This window comes from Lissotriton vulgaris, chromosome 5 (genome assembly GCF_964263255.1).
Source record: "Lissotriton vulgaris chromosome 5, aLisVul1.2, whole genome shotgun sequence".
NCBI classification, from domain to species: Eukaryota; Metazoa; Chordata; class Amphibia; order Caudata; family Salamandridae; genus Lissotriton; species Lissotriton vulgaris.
In genome coordinates, this window is record NC_141693.1 from 1,684,986,571 (window position 1) to 1,685,002,757 (window position 16,187).

The 16,187-nt window shown below is 45.2% G+C and overlaps 1 protein-coding gene across 2 annotated transcripts in view; it reads right to left on the bottom strand.

Moving 5' to 3' along the window:
- Positions 1 to 16,187, bottom strand: part of TANC2 (tetratricopeptide repeat, ankyrin repeat and coiled-coil containing 2) — a 2,475,706-nt gene that overhangs the window by 1,190,803 nt on the left and 1,268,716 nt on the right. The gene's annotated exons all lie outside the window — the stretch shown is intronic.

A 16,187-nucleotide genomic window follows, 5' to 3' on the forward strand; every position in this document is an offset into this window, starting at 1 on the left:
ATAACAGTTGTCTTGTTTTTGCCTGTGCCCTTGAATTTGAATTTAAATTTCTAAGAAAAAATATATTTACTTTGGTATTCAGACCCGGTGGTCACGTGGTACATTTTGACTACGTGATTGGAATTTGCTTTAGTTAAATTTCCCTGCCCAGCCACTTTGTTCTGTTTTCTTTACATATACTTAAAGCACTATGTCGGTTGTTTAGACCAAAAGAGCGACATGGCGGACATATCCAGCAAGAGCCCTGTTTCTTATACGCCTTGCAGAAAAACAATATATGTGCATCATTCTCCCTCACCTGGGAGCCCCACGGGCATAATTTCTTTTTTGTTTAAATGTCTTTATTTTGCTTTTACGTGTTACAGTTACCATTTACATATGTGATGAAAAAGTAGCATATACAGATTAGTATTTGTCTGGCGACATTTACATATACATAGTTTGTACCGAGACCAAACAACTTAGTCACACTTAACTGTGCTAGGGAGCATTTCCGTGCATAATCAGTGCACGGTGTATACAGTACATTCGGTGTGTCAGGCAGGTTTGATATCGTTCGTCTCCCACATTCAGCTGTTACTATGTTTCGGTTTATTCATGTGCCCATTTACTCATTTTAGTTTATTGCCCGACTCTCATGACCCACATAATAGGTAATGGTACCGTTGGTATGTAACATATATTTAACAAAACCAGAACATTTCGTCACATCAAGGTAATTTCTAGATAACATGTTTACAGTGTTCAGAGAGGAGCAACAGTCCAATCACATTCCCTACCCTCACCTGCCTGAATGAAGTCTAGTTCGGGCTCGATCCATCCACAGAACCGTTCGGTTCCACCCAGGCCCCTGTATTGCCTGTGCATCTACTTAAAGTGGCTAATACATGATATTCGTTCCATGTAAGTGTCTGCGTCGGATACCCACGGGCATAATTTGTTGTTTAGACTTCTTATTCTCCAGGAGCAAGTAAGTGAAGCAAGGGGTACACGTGTCTAGTCTAATCTTTATATAAAGTGCTCGTGCTGAGGGGTTCCTGAAGTCCACAAAAGGTTCATATTCTAGAGTGCATTTAATGGACAAATAGCGATCTGTAAGAGTCTCTGCTTTTACTGCCCTTATCTTAGATTTGTGACATCATCCCAGTAACGATTTTTTAAATTGTCACAGCGCCTCGAGGGAGGCTACTGGGATGTGACTGGTAGTCACTCATGTCAAATTTTGTCAGCCAGTTTTTTTATATAATAAAGACAATGAATAAATATATATACTCGACCAACTAATAAGGCTGTAAGACATTCCCTGAATGGAGCCAGGTCTTCCACAGTCCATACCCTAAATCAATAGAAGGCCGGTTTCAGAGCTGCCACCTGTGATACAGCCCTAAGGTTTACATCTAATTTAAATGTAAGGGTAGCGGGTACTGGTGGGGAGCTTCAAGAGTGCTTTAATAAAGTAGTTCTCTGCCTTTTTCAGGGCCGAGAGATCACAGTGGCCCCCACAAATCCGCTCTATACAACGTGGCCGCATTTGTAATCAAATGTAAATAAATGCGGAGCCCACAATACTCACCGATGTTCCCACTTCCCATTCTTAGATTTTAAGTCTGACTGGGCCAAGTTCACCCGGAAGTAGTTTTAAACGCTGTGTGGCCCACGCATGACACTTCTGCTCACGTTGGCGCCAGTGGCGTTATCGTCTGGACATTGTAACCTCTCGGCAACCTCAGCAGGGGCCGTCACTTTACTCCAGTGATCTGCGTTGGACTACCGAGTCCACATGCTCTGCTGGTTTGTAAACAGCACTAACTGCTCCCCAAGGCAAGGGCTGCGCTGACTCCGCAATAAAAGATCCCTCGCCAAGTTAAGACTCCGCAGGAACAGGCCGTCATTTGCATTAAAAGCCTCAATAACAAACACCACAGACAAACCACCCCAAACCATGAGGTTGCCTGGCAACTGGTCTAGATTAAGAAGCCTCTCATCAGCGAGAATGACTCCCCGACGAAAACGCTGCCGCGACACGGAGTGTCATCGGGGTTTGCCCTCTACTGCCTGATAGATATGTATGTGAAGAACAGGAAGAGCACTGGTTGGAAGCACGTGGTATCTATCGTCCGATGTCACGATTTCAATCCACTACGCGGCGGCCTTTCAGCTACTTGCGCTAGATTCTAGGGGCCAAGAGGACAGATCCAGCATCGTATGGTATGAATACGACCCTTGCTACCTCTGGGGTGACCCTGAGCGCAGCACCCCGGCCTGCAGCCAAATATCACATTCGTGGCAGTCGGGTTCTGCAGTTTAATGCGATGGCCATAGCTGCACTAGAGCAGAATAAAAGAGCAACTCCATATACATGATCACTGCTGATGGTATTAGACGAAATGGAGGAAAGGTATTCATTCTTTCCGATCCATCCATGTTACATAAAGAATGCCCAAAAAATGACCAGAGGGGAAAAAATCGCTAAATGTAGAGAAATATAACAAATTAGGCGCTAATAAATCATTCCACAAGTTTTTTAAAGCACACATCTTTTGCTTCTTCCTGCGTTTCATCTTTGAAATGCTGACAAAAACAAATCTGTTCCATTTCTTTTCACGTGAACGCAGCAAAAAAGTGAGTAAACGACGGCTTCGTTACCTATGCTGGCGATACATATAATGTGAAGCGAACCCTTTCACCCCTTTCCTACGGGAAAGTATGCAAACGTATTAGCTAGATATTCAGCACATATTCAAAACGATTACAAACATGGCCCTGTGCAAAGTCGTACAATAATTTGGCAACTGCAGGCAGCTAACTTACGAGATCACAATAAAAGGGACACGGAAGGTGCACCCTAAAGACTAACAGCGATTTTGCCTAGTGATTCGGAAAGCGGACTAACAAGCATTTGCGATTCAACAGGTCTCGCAGTTGTGAGAGTCTGAGCTATTGGCATTGTAAATGGTAATGCCTTTTATGTGCGTGTTGGTTTTCAAAACATAAAAAAGGCATTGTCATTTACAATGCCAATAGCTTAAACTCTTGCAAATGAGAGACCTATTGTATTGCAAATGCTTGTTTTGTTAGTGGACCGTGCAATCACGGAGATAAACATATGAAGAAATAATGCAGTTTCAATAAAATAAAGTTTATCAATACTAGTCTCGCTTAATTTATACAAACGAGAACGATTAGCACTGTCAATAATCGTTTTCTAAACTCTCTAAATGCACAACCTCCTCTTTAGAATTAAAACTGACCTGTGATACAAGGTTCCTGTCATAACCATGTGTTGCTAGTGTTTTTGCAAATCCTCCATATGCACTCATGCCGTGGCACAGCACAACTTTGTTACAATAACACAGGAAGAAATGTTTCCAGCAAAATAGTTTTTCACGGTAAGGGTGTTCAGTTTCTATATTTTTTTTACTGCTGAACGAAATGTTTAGATAACAATGAAAATGTGACAGATTCTCCCATTAACACATTAAAATGATATATCATTATTATCTATTTACTCACGTATGCTATTGAAATAAAGTATTTGGTCGTGAACGGGTGGCTTTCACTTTTGTACAAAAAGATTGACACTATAACGCCTGACCTTTTAAAAATCACATGCCGATGACAAAAGACCAAAACATTGCACCTTCCAGAGAAAAGATTGAACATTAATGAGTTTAAAGAGCTAAGTTGCCCTATAACAAGTACCCAGAAATAGCTTGAGTTCCTGGCAAACAACACTGTTATCTGAAGAGCAAAAAAAGAAAGTTTAACAACAGAGACCGCTTGCAAACTGGGCTTAAGTGTAGCTAACTTGGCACATGCAGGACTCTATTGACTGTAAATATTAGAGAACCTGCAAAAATGTATTAAAGGACACACAAAATGAAGAAATAAATCAGGATGGGCTGGTGCATAACCATAAAGGAGATGTACTTTTGCCCTCCTAACTTAGAATATGGCCTGCAACAAGGTGTGCTTCTACATCACAAAAAAAAGAGGTAGACATCTTGTATCCAGCAGATAATGGTACTGTAAAGTTCAGGTCCACGACCCCTGTGCATCACAACACAAAACTAGTAGCAAAGGCTGCAAATGCACAATTTACAAGTGTTGCATCCTAAACGATGTGGGTAACCGTTTCGTTCCTGTGGAACTTCGTCAGGGCTCATATATGGTATCGTGAGGTTTGATTACGGGGAATAACTGGTCATGGTAGGCCACGATAGTCGATATGTAGGCAATCCATGTCACTGTTTTCAGTTTGTATGGCGGATAAAAGGTGAATGTACACCAACAAATTCTTAAATACCGGTAGATCTCCTCATTCGCATTCGTCAAATCACAATAATTTACTAGGATCAATAATTAAATCTTCTAACATCACTTGTGCTGGAAAGCTTTCGATTCTGTATTTGCGCTTTGTAGGCCCAAATGTCCTCAAAATAAAATGAAATTGTTGAGTTAATAGATCCTAGTTACATCCAGAGTTTTATCGAAATTGTCCCAAAACCGGTTATTTTAGTGCTTATAAGTTCTCAAGAGGAGAAGAACATCACCAGGAGGCATTCAAACTTGGGGTCCTGTGGAATAACACTAAGGCACAATGGCCATATACATGAGGGGTCAAGTGATGCTCTTCTCCTCTTGAGAACTTAATTATTGATCCTAGTAAATTATTGTGATTTGACAAGTTATTACAGCCCTAACTTGGATGACCCGGGACCCCTATAAACTTTGCTTTCTCACTTAACAGATGCCAATAATTATACCATCTTAGGGGGTGATTTTAATCTGGACTTAAACCCAAGTAGCGACTCCACATCAAATAGAGCTACATTAAGTACACAAAAAATGAGAAGAGCGTTTAGACAACTAATGTTTGACAAAGGACTAATAGAAATCTGGAGGGACATGGCCACCAAATCTAAAACCAAGGGTGGGAAGTTCACTTTTCATAACAAAAAATGGGGACATAAGTCAAGGATTGATTTCTTCTTAGTTAGTGTAATAGTAGGTAGAAATACAAGCCAAGTTAGTCATGCCCTTGAACATCTGGCGGATCACTCAGCAGTTATCTGAAAAATAGCGGTTAGCAATGCACAAGTACCAAGAAGATGCACTATTAACCGTGCACTATTATTAGAAGATAATATAACTGAAAAATTAACGATAGAAACTAAAGAGTTTTTTAATATCAACTTAAATTCTGCCCCAATTCAAATAGTTTGGGACACATATAAAGCGTTTGTCTAGAATCAAAAACGTTTATTGTTTCAAGAAGCCCACATTGTGATACTAGTCCCTGATGCTAATGTGAACTCCTGTATGTGCACAAGTGTTGCTTCTGAAACAGCAGAATACCGTCCCTTAGTCAAAGGCCGAAGTGGTCGAACCGACTGCACGCATGCTGTGCGGGGCAGAAGAAAATGTGAATGACTACATGTGACTAATGCTACAGAGAGCTGGCTGAAAGCCCCATACATAAGTATATTATACATAAAGTTTTACTAACATCAAAACATGTTGGCCCAAGGGCCTTCTTTCCTTTGTGAGCCCACTTACGGTTCTGCACTGCTGGGATCATTTCCATCATGTTTTATCCGCACTTGCTCAATTTCTCCAAGGTAGTTGCACTCATGGCTTCCCAAAAGGCAACCAGGCAGAAGGTGTTTTGGGAGCCCCTGCAAACCCTGGAAGGAAGCCTGCAAGAAACGTCAGACCTCCATGTATCACCGCAGCCGGCCCGATTTGGCGCGAATCTGGAAGTCCGGCAGTGTCATGCCTGTTGTGGGGCGGGGCTTGCGCCTTCTGCAGGAAGCCCGTGCCCACAGAGTGGCTGGCCGAGAGGAGAAGCAGTGACGCGGGGCTCCCATGCCTGAGGAAGAGCCCTGCGGTGGCGGCAGAAGTAAGGAAAAGCCCTGGCTCAGAAGTGGCGGCTGAGGCCGTCGATGCAAGTGCGGGGCTCCTATGAGTGAGGGAAGCCCCGTGTGTACCACGTCAACGGAGGCGGAGGAGATGACACCAGGGGAGTCCTGAGACAGAGCCTGTAGCAGCCACAAAAGAGCCCGGTGAGTGGGGCTTGGTTGTACCGTGGGGGCTGGTGTGTGTGTTTGTTCTTGAGTGATCGCGTATGCGTGCACTGGCTGAGGGCGGCTGGTGCGTGTGCGCTCGGCTGGGGGCGGCTGGTGCGTGTATGCGCGGTTTTAAAAGTTAACTCCCGCCTCCAGCCTAATTAACGCGGCGCCAAGCACCAGCGTACACGTGCACATCTGATCCATTAAATGCAAGCGCGTCTTCACAAGCGCGTCCACAGACCCCAATCGCCAAAAGCCCTGCATGTGCATCGGTCTGTCCCACTTCCGAGGCAAGTCGATGACAATAGATCTCGCTGGCGACAGAGCTTTCGAGCTGCGACGCCAGGCGAGACCTAAAAAAAACTGTTATCAATTCTTATGACAAAGCAAATGTAGCCCTCTATTGTAAAGCATTAGAGTTAGTGTTATATTGTGTAGAAGTGTGGCTCACTGGTTAGAAGCGGCAGACCCTGAAGCAGAGGTTAGGCCCGGGACCAGGGACCAGGGTTCAATTCCCGACTCAGCAGGATCTTGGGCTCAGTGTCCGCGGACTCGATAATTTTCTCGCCTCGGTGCCTACTCTAATCATGGGTCCCACTCTGCAACTCTGGGCAATAGCTTGCTTAATCTCCACAACGGCCCCAACAGCGCTGGGATGCCTGGTTTCACCTTGGAGGTGCCCAGGAGTGGGCACTTCACAGGGATAGCCAGGATGGGTTCCACAGTGGTATGCGTACAAGCGCTTTGAGACCCCCCCTACGGGTGATATGTGTGCTATACAATTACAAATTTATTATTATTATTGTGTAGAACGTCAAAAATAAAAATTTTGCCCCTCAATCTCCAGTAACTCAAAACACCAAACAAAACCGAGAGGAAGGAAGAGAACAACAAAGTTCAGAATGAGGCCATAGCACTGAAATTAGAATGAACCTTCCAATCTAAACTAGGAGCTTAGCACCAACACCAGACAATTGCAACATTCTCTCCCTTCAGTTTAAAGGATCTACAGATACCGCTTGTGGCAAACGAGCTCTGGGTACATGTCTCCAACTGAATGTAGACAAGACGGAGATTATGCTGCTAGGAAAGGCCTCCACTATCAGGAAAGATGAATTGTGGTCCTACTAACTGGGGTCAACCCCTATGCCCAACAAATCAGTTAAGAATCTTGGTAAGAAAATCGACCTAACTAATGATCAAAGAGAACATCTTGACCACTTCTGGAGAATGCTATCACAACATGCGTCTTCTGCGTATCCCTACCTTCCAACATCGGACAGAGGAACTCTACTACAAGCCCTAGAAATGAGTAGGCTAGACTATGGCAACGCTCTCTTGGCGACAGCAAATGAGACTCTGGTATCCACATACAGGTAGTCCAAAAAACTGAAGCCAGGCATGTTCTCAATTGCCTTCCTGGCACCTCTACGGCCCGTTGCTGAAGGAGTTGCACTGGTTGACAATGAAAAAAAGGTGCTGTTTTAAGATCTGCTGCCTTACTTACAATCTACTAAAAGGCAAAGGGTCGTTATATCTCCAAAACGACAAAAAATTAAACTGTACAGCACACGAAGCCAAAGCTTAAGATCACATGATAAAGCCTTATTATGTATCCCAGGCATTCGTCTGACACGTTGCTGGGAAAAAGCTTTCTCTTACATTGCCCTCTATTATTAGAACAAGCTGCCATTTCACGTTCACACTTTTACGAACTATTGTAAATTCAGGAAATTACTTAAAGCCCATCTATTTTAAATTCCTCCCTCTTCCGATACTTATTATCCGCTACAGCGCCAAGATGCCCCTAGGTGAGTCTTGCGCCCTATATTCAATTTAAATAACGTTACATAACAGTAACACGAACATATCAAAACGTTAGTACGGTTCAAGATCAGTGCTTGGATATACAGGTACTGGATCCTGCAGGCATTAGAAAATGGTACAAAGAACTGTGACAAAAAACACCATAGTAGAACAGATGGGCAATACATAATTCAAAATGAAGGGGAAGGGGAAGGACACAAGGGACAATTTTCGGTCACTGTACAAGGTGTCATGATTACAATTTTAAGAAACAAAAGTACTTTTCCATGCAACCCAAAGTTTGTCATGAACTGTAAAGTAGTAAGCACAAAAACTATGAACTCCCCTACCTGACAGAGATGACCCACAGGTGGATGATTACTAGAATATTTTACATTTTTCTTGCCAGATCAGTAATTAGGTCGTTGGCAACAGTCATCAGTGGATTCCACTAGGCAGGCGCTAATAATGTACTAATGTACTGCTGGTATGCAAGAATGATAATTTCAGACTTTTTCTCCCTAAGGAGTTCAGAAAATTCAAAATGATAAAAATACCCATATCGTCTCCTATTCGCAACTGATAGTTTTGACACATCACACCACAGAGAACGCAACAATAGCCATCCCAGAGACATATATACAAAATATACAGAGCAACCTCAAAGATTCTCGTTCTTGCAAAGAAAACAGCAAGGCCAAAATGGAGAGATCGGAAATTAGTTAGTTTATCTCATCTGACAGAACATCTGCTCAATACACAGCAGAACATGACTAACGTGACAAAGAGGACATTAACCATAGGACAAACCTCAAAATAAATAATTCAACACAATAAAAGACACACCTAAGGTTGACCTGAAAGCCCATTCATCTCTCTTAGGGGACTATCAGTGACTTGAGAGGAAAGACAATAGATACTTGGCACATGAGAAAGGAAGTATCATTCAAGGAGGAAGATTTGGCAGCATGGCGGGAGAAAGTGATAAGGAAGATGAACAAAGCTTAAGACAACCATGTCATCATATGCTTGTGGAGGAAACAAAGGCAAAACAAAATATGGTGAAGTCTGGGTCAGGGGTGGAAGCAAGCTCCATGAAGATGCCCCTGATTAGAGGCAGGGCTCTTAGGAAGTCCTGCAATTCCTCAACCGTGTTTGACTCTCTGAAAGCTTGCAACGCAAATTGATAGCGCTCCCTAAATAATGTTACAGCCAGCACGTCGAACCCAAGACAGAGCACAGAGCAGCAGAAGGAGGAGACAGCTCAACACATCAGACCACTTAACACATGCTTTCCACCCTGTGGAAAGCTCGTAGTCTACGATATTGTACCGTAGGTCACTTAATGAAAGATACTCTCGCGTAGCAAGCACTCACTCAGCTCAATACCTTGGTACATCTTTCTGGTGGCAAACTCCATGAAAGTTTAAAGGCCCATCACCTAATTTTACCGGGGTTCCCATCAGTTTGTGCTGTGCCCTTGCTGTAACTGTTAAGCACAAGTAAACGCAGGGATTTTTTTCATGGGATTTTACCAGTGGAAAATAGTTACTTTTTCCTTATTCCACACCCGCGAATTACTTTCATGAGTGGCTTCTGACATTTACATACATGATTTACAAATAATCTTCTAGGAAATCATATAAGTAGGTGTTGGCTAAAGCTAAAAAATACTGGGACAATGCAAGCTGGTGGGACTTATTGGAGTCCTGTGCATCAAAAGATGATTCCCTATTTTGCAGACTAGTGGTTAGAGGGGAGCACACTTCTGGGATGGAGCCTCAGAATTTTGTTCAGCCAGAGTAATGGCTTATCCATTTCTCATCTTTAACCAGGAAGTGGTCCAACTTCTAAACAACCTTTCTGTATGCAGGATGTCCTAAACTCGCTGGCAACCTTTTTTTCCTGGGAGAGAGGCTGGCCCTGATAGTGTGCCTGTAGATGTGTTCTTGCATGATACAAATGTGAGGGCCCAATATATATTGGTCACAGTGAATGATACAGCTATGAGAGCCCATATTCCGGGTGCGGAGGAGGTGGTGGCAGGGTGCGGAGGTGGTGCAGATTTATAAAAAAAGGGGACAAGAGCTTGCATGTTAATTACAGGCCAATTTAATTGATTGCCTACAAAAGGTTTTTCGCCGTATGGTCCTGACCAAAATTATTCACTAGGGGTATAGTAATGACATAATAAGCCATCGGCAGGCAGGGTTCAGACCTAAGACCTCAATGATCTACTAAGTTATTTGTTTTGCTGGAAGACAATCCTGATCGGTAAGGGTGACCTTTTTGTCGCCTTTGTCGATCTAAAATCGGCTTTTGATCTTCTACCACGAGGCAAGCTCTGGGCGACTTTAGGAACAAGCTTTTACAATGCAATGGTCTTGGCATTCTTAAAGTTAGAGCTATTGGCATTGCTCATGACATTATTTTTATTTATGTTTTTGTTTTTAAAACATAAATAAATGGCATTGTCATTTACAATGCCAATAGCAGGGCAGGAGAGCAAGCACAAGCAACAAGGGTGCGGGGGCAGGAGAGCAAGCACAACCAACGAGGGGGCGGGGCAGGAGAGCAAGCACAAGCAACGAAGGGGCAGGAGAGCAAGCAAAAGCAACGAGGGGGCAGGGGCAGGAGAGCAAGCACAAGCAACGAGGGGGCGGTGGCAGGAGAGCAAGCACAAGCAATGAGGGCTAGGGGGCAGGAGAGCTAGCACAAGCATTGAGGGGGCAGGGGCACGAGCAAGCACAAGCAACGAAGGGGCAGGAGAGCAAGCAAAAGCAACGAGGGGGCAGGAGAGCAAGCACAAGCAACGAGGGGGCTGGGGCAGGAGAGCAAGCACAAGCAACGAAGGGGCAGGAGAGCAAGCACAAGCAACGAGGGGGCAGGAGAGCAAGCACAAGCAACGAAGGGGCAGGAGAGCAAGCACAAGCAACGAGGGGGGAGGGGCAGGAGAGCAAGCACAAGCAACGAGGGGACAGGGGCAGGAGAGCAAGCACAAGCAACGAGGGGGCAGGGGCAGGAGAGCAAGTACAAGCAACGAGGGGGCAGGGGCAGGAGAACAAGCACAAGCAACGAGGGGGCAGGAGAGCAAGCACAAGCAACCAGGGGACAGGAGAGCAAGCACAAGCAACCAGGGGGCAGGGGCAGGAGAGCAAGCACAAGCAACGAGGGGGCAGGAGCAGGAGAGCAAGCACAAGCAACAAGGGGGCAGGGGCAGGAGAGCAAGCACAAGCAACGAGGGGGCGGTGGCAGGAGAGCAAGCACAAGCAATGAGGGCTAGGGGGCAGGAGAGCAAGCAAAAGCAACGAGGCGGCAGGGGCAGGAGAGCAAGCACAAGCAACGAGGGGGCGGTGGCAGGAGAGCAAGCACAAGCAATGAGGGCTAGGGGGCAGGAGAGCAAGCAAAAGCAACGAGGGGGCAGGAGAGCAAGCACAACAAACGAGGGGGCAGGAGAGCAAGCACAACAAACGAGGGGGCAGGAGAGCAAGCACAACAAACGAGGGGGCAGGAGAGCAAGCACAACGTTCGAGGGGACAACGAACGAGGGGGCAGGAGCAGGAGAGCAAGCACAACAAACGAGGGGGCAGGCGCAGGAGAGCAAGCACAACGAATGAGGGGGCAGGGGCAGGAGAGCAAGCACAACGAACGAGGGGACAACGAACGAGGGGGCAGGGGCAGGAGAGCAAGCACAATGAACGAGGGGGCAGGGGCAGGAGAGCATGTACAACGAACGAGGGGACAACGAACGAGGGGGCAGGGGGAGGAGAGCAAGCACAACGAACGAGGTGGCAGGGGCTGGAGAGCAAGCACAACGAACGAGGGGGCATGGGAGCAGGCACAGCGAGGGGGCAGGGGAGCAAGCACAGTGAGGGGAGGGCGGAAAGCAACCACAACGAGGGGGCAGACGCACAACGAGGGGACAGAGGCAAGAACACTGGCACAATCAGGGAAGAGAGGCAAGAAAAGCGAGCACTCACCGGAGGACTCAGCAGCTTCTCGACTTCTTCCGGCGGCGGTCGGGCAGAAATGGCACCAGAAAAGCGCCGACATTTTCGCATTCGGGGGCGTGATTTTTGCTGTTGAGTGACGGATGATGTCACGGAGTTAAAAACTGTAAAAAACACGCCCCCGAATACGAAAAGGACGGGGCTTGAACAGAGTGACGCCCCTCTCCTCCAATGGCTGGCCTCAGTTTAGGAAGCCAGCCAATGGAGAAGAGGGGCGGGTTCAAGCCCCCATACTAAGAGACATAAAATCTCGCCAGCGAGACTGCGCAAGCGCAGCCTTCGCTAGGCCGAGACCTAAATATGGGTGTCCCCTCTGACATGCTATATCTGCTGGTCATATTACAAGAAAATAACTTTACTAGGGTACGGTGGGGCTCCCAGGGACAAAAGACTGAAAAAATTACAGTACTGAAGGGCGTCCGTCAGGGATGTGTCCTGGCTCCTACATTATTTACTCTATATGTGAATGTCCTGGCACATCATATATTAAATGTCAGGGCTGATGCTCCAAGTTTGGCGAATGGTAACGTGTTGTTGTTTGCGAATGACTCTCTGCTGATTCAAAAACATCGAGTGGCCTCCAAAAACTTCTGGCAAGCTTTAGCGACATCTGTGTAAAGCGGGGCTTGCAGATTAATGTCGATAAGAATAAATTCATGACCTTTAATAACTATAAAAAATGTAAGGGAAAGTTATACCTAGGTAGTGATTTTTTTGAAAAGGGCGAATCCTTTTCAAACCTAGGGATTAGCCTTACATTTAACTTATCCTGGGTCAACAGACTGACGTGGCTACGCTAAAACATAAACCAAGAGCAGGAGTTTTTAAAAAAAAAATACTGCATGCTAGTTACACTGGGCTCATTTCTCCTGCTTTGATAATCTATGAAGCTAAATCGTTGGGGGGTGCACTGTATGGGGCTGAGCTGTGTGGATGTGAAGACACTTGGGGTTGGCAAAATCCGAGTAAATATTTGCTAGAGAACTGGCTGTGCTCCCAGTGAGTACCCAGCTGCTGCCCCTACTTATGGATTTGGATATTAAAAAGTTAACCCTGAAGGCTAAGCTGAGTATTTTGTTATACTGGTGCAGGATTTGGGTAACCCCGGAGCTAGCACATTATGCAACGGCAGTGGCTGAGTTGATTAGGTTTGACAAATCATACAGGGTACCTTGGTTGATCTCTGTAAAGCAGTGATTGGACGTGATTGGCCTTGGAGAGCTTGGCCTGCACACATAGACAGAAAAAATTAAATCATAAGATGTAATGAAAAAATATTATTGGGCCTCTGTCCTGCAGAAAGAACATGAGAGAGTCAGGAATGCCTCACTTACAGTGAATTTTAAGTTTGGCCACAGGTGTGAGCTGTACTGGGATCTAATAACGGTCCTGCTCGATAGAAAGTTCTACCATCAATTTAGAGTGGGCACCTCCCTGTAAATGCATTCAATGTGAAATGGAAGGGTGGTGACTGAGTGGGCTGCCCACTCAGTGAAGGACGAAAAGAGATCATTCCGAATGTTATTTGTTTGCCCTTTGTATGTAAGTTCCTTCTTTAAGAATTTTACACATGGACACTTCATCACTGTACATTAGAGCCACTGCCAAATTCCTGGGCCTGATGTGGGCAAAAAGGAGGGCCACCATTGCTGCTAATAAGACCAAAGTTTTTTTTAAAGGTCTAAACTGTTTGTGTAAACTTTTTATCATGATGTTTAACTATATTTCACAGAGAATATTATCTGCAATGGATTGTGCTCTAAGTGAATAGTGATTGTTGCCGGTTATGGACTCAAACAAGCTGTTTGATATGACCACTTGTTAACACTGGGGTACTGTGTATATAGATTGCTTGTTATTCATTGTCTACTTTTATGGTTACGCCGAAATAATGTTATTAATGATGACAAATAAGCATCTGCTCATTTTCATTCTTTGCCGCTGTAAAAGGTTCCTAAAATATGAAAGTGTTCTACGTCACATGGTTGGTATTGGTTTTTATCTTCTTCCAGCATTGTTCGTCATTGGCATCCCATGGTACGGTGTGTACAGTTATATAACATCTTATAACCTCTCGCTGGCAGTGGATCAAAGGGAACGGGAATAATTTTGGGGTTCGCCCAGCTGATAGTTGCACTCTTCGACCTCCACCAAGAGAGCATGAGAAATTCAGGAGAAATGCGTAGACAATATCCGATTTACTGCAATGATTTGTCAAGAGACAGCTTGACAAGGCAGCAGGAAGCAAGACAGAGGAGTTGGGAGGCTTTATGAGGATTGATGTTTAAAACTTTCATCCTGATTAAATTACTAAACCTTGTGAAATAGTGCGCCGGAGTAAAAAGAGTGACTACTGAGCTGCAAATGAGCGCTCGCAGCCACCCACGGCTTACTTTTCTTAGAAAAAAATCAGGACACACATGTAATTCCACCAGGCTGACTGCAACTGGAGAGCTTGGGAGAAGCTGGCTGGGAGGTGAGTGCACAGATTGTGGGTACTTGTACAACTTGAGTAGAAATCTTGTTCATCTTCCAACACGCATGCTATTGTGAAATGTCTTGCAGTTTGGGGCATCACTGGCATTGAGGGTTCCTCTGTTCTGCACATATGTATAACCTCGTCAGTCATGCCAGAAGGTCTTATCAAGTTATAACAACATAATGCGACACATTTCCACTGTGTTGGGTTAAGAGTCTCCACATGTTCGAGGATTAATCTTGCAACTGACTAGCCGTATGATGGTCTGTTTGACCTTGGCTGGGCGGCAAGTACCATGCTTACATTGAGCCCTTCCTGAGGAGGACCCCGCCATCCCGCATCCCAAGGCCCGCTGGGTCACGTAGCCTCCCTAATCCTACTCTCTGTAGGTTCCCTGTCTGTATAATCTGTTTGTTACCCTCCACCAGAGGGCAATTATGACTCTGCTCTCGTCTTTCCCAACATGCTGTGTCGCCTTGCCTCCGGTGTGAGTGGGTCTCTGCAAATACTAAGGGTTGTGTAGTTAGTGCCCAGTGCCCTCTGCCTTACGGGTTTGTGGTACCCTGGCCAATAGACCCATTTATAGGTTGCTGCCCAATTAGCGGACAGTATTTTCTCATTGCCCGCGCCCCACTCCAGTCACTATAAACAACCAGGCGTCAAACTGTGGCCATCTTTCCTCTTCTGTCTTGGGCACGGGCCTTCAGACAGGGTACTTCTCTGCACCCTCCTAGGCCTGTTGCTGAGTTGCCGGACTGGGCTTTCCCTATAACCTGATCACTCTTGCCACTCTGCCCATTCCTCCCATCAATTAAGCCCCTCAAAAACATACGAAGTCGCAATCTGGATAAAGAAAGCTGCAGGTCATTATTAATCCTCAGTCTTATCAAGTCATAACAACATAATGTATCAACTTTTCTCTACCAGTGTAAGGGACCCCCTTACTAGGTTTGAGGCTCAATCCTGCAACAGACTGGCTTTATCGTGGACCTTTAGACCTCAGCCAGGCGGCAAGTTTCATGCTTGCATTGAGTCATACCCTCATTCACTCATATGACGACCGTCTGGCATCCCAAAGTCCGCTGGGTAACAAAGCACCCCCACCCCACTTCCCTACTTGCTGGGGTGCCTTGTTCCTGCTGATCTGTTTGTTACCCTCTGCCATGGTGCTCCAAGGTAGCACCTGAGTACCTCCCCCAATACTATGCAAAACCAACTAGTTCTAATTCTCCTCTGAAGTGGACTAGGAAAATGCTGATGCCTACTCCAGATAAGCGGACCGCCATGTTCCATAGTTTAATCAACCCATGCTGAGCAAATTAACAGACCACCCCTTGCCTGCATGGCAGTATTACCTGTATATAATTGAAAATCTACTACTTTGTATGCTATTTGGGATTTTTAACATGTCAGCACCGCCCTCTTACAAAAGAGCTTCTATGATACACATCCTCTTTGAAGATGTTGGACACCTCTCCAGAGAGGCCAGAGCATAGAATCATGTTGCATTTAGGCATGTGTGGAATGTAACCATCCAGTGACCTAAACGTAAGAGCTCTTGGAACTTAAACTGCACTGAACTGTAATATGGGTATTTGGATTTGCAGATTACATTTCTAAAGTAAAAAAAAAAGTGCTAAGTCTTTCAAGTCAAGAGAAATTAAGAAGTTTTTTTTCTAGATATGATAATGACATGCACAATCCGAAAGGCCTCCAGAGAATATGTGATGCTAGTTCAACAAGAAAACGAAGTTATTAAACCTGTGTTCGGTGTAAATAAAACACAAGATGTTAACTGACCATACCTCATCTACAGACCAG